This window comes from Candida orthopsilosis (genome assembly GCF_000315875.1).
Source record: "Candida orthopsilosis Co 90-125, chromosome 7 draft sequence".
Classification (NCBI taxonomy): Eukaryota; Fungi; Ascomycota; class Pichiomycetes; order Serinales; family Debaryomycetaceae; genus Lodderomyces; species Lodderomyces orthopsilosis.
In genome coordinates this window covers 1-1627 of record NC_018301.1, presented here as the reverse complement: position 1 = coordinate 1627, position 1627 = coordinate 1, and positions in this window count along the sequence as shown.

Below are 1627 nucleotides of genomic sequence, written 5' to 3'. Positions count from 1 at the left end.
ACAATCTCTTGAAAACTTCTTTTCACCAAAATAACTGAACACGAAGCGATCCATCCACTAGTAAGCTCACCCTTTTCGCCATAATTAGTATCCAGTCCATACAACTACCATTTACTACTTTAAATATCAATTTTAATATAGGTGGTCACTAAGCAGATGCCATTGATCTTTTAAAGTCGCAAACCATGGTGGAAGCATATGCCCAAAAGTCCGGAATTGTGCTTGCTCTATATCGCAAGTGATATACTACAAACCATCGTCTCCATTATGAGAGTCAACAATCTCATTCAGCTTTTAGAAAGTCGCTCATTTTCAGAGCTGAATCCGTATATGAAACTCTATGGCCATTGATCAAATAAAAAAGAAGTCACGCTACAAATCCAACAATGCAACAACTCCGTTCCAATCAAGAGATTTTATGATGCCGTTTTGGAGATGCATAATGGAATTTGTGGCCACCGATGAAGTTCGAGCGTTTGATGAACACAGTGTTGAAAACAATATAGAAGTTCAATTTGAGATATCCCACTTGATAATCACAATATTCGATTGGATTGAGCTACAAAAGTTGCTATTGAGTTTGAATCTTAGTTTTAATGGCAATTCGAGTATGTCGGTTGACCTAGAACTGCCAGATTACATTTTTGACTTGTATAATCTCGAAGTACTGCTTTTGTCCATCAAAGAGCACGTGGTTTGTCTATCAATTCGCCTATTTTCAATTTACTCAAAGGGTCTAATTAATTTGAAATTTCTGTTGAGTATTGAATTACTGAAGCTTCATTGCTGTGGGGTACAGAAGTCGTTTTCGAAATGTAACAAATTAAGAGAGCTCAAGTACACCCCAGACTATGTGCTGAATTATTCGTCCACAATGGAACGGCTGAATCATGTAGATCTTTTGGGCTTGTCATTACCATTGAAAGCTTTAGATCTATGGTGATATGATGGAGTTGACGATGTAACAGAGCCTAATAATACATTGAAGTCCCCATCCTTAGAGCTGGTGCCAATTAAGTGCAATGGATCTGAGCTGCCTTCTGCTAGAAGAGACATTCTCCAACTAATGACATGTCGAGAAACAACCAGTATTGCCTTCTGGGAGAGAGAGATGGGAGAAGGGCACACTTGTATCATCGAGAGTTTTTTGGAAGAATTCTACCAAGTTGAGAGACAGAAAGGATTCAAGCTAGAAGCTTTGGAATTGGATGCATTTTTTTATTCAAAGTTGCGAGTATTATCTTCCAAACAGCTTGTGCATTGATATATGGGCGAAGAATATTGGCGCCATTTACAACTCCCTACCACTTTGAAAGAGTTACTGCTCGCAATGAATGATATAGAAAGCAGCAAAGAGCTTCTTTTGGACTTTCCTATTGGGTTTGTGAAGTTGGATTTAACATAAGGAACCTTTATACAAATTTTATCAAAACACTGGCAGCCCTAGAAAAGCATGAGCATAAAGATGGGCAGGCACATTGTAAGTCCACTAGTTCTAGTGTTTTGGGCCTTTTTATGGTCTCTATGTGTATTTACGAATGTATAAATCACGATGGTACAATAAAGTGCCCACTTTTCTAACAAGGTTGTGCAATTGTGCCATCTGCCGTTTCCGAAATTTTATAGT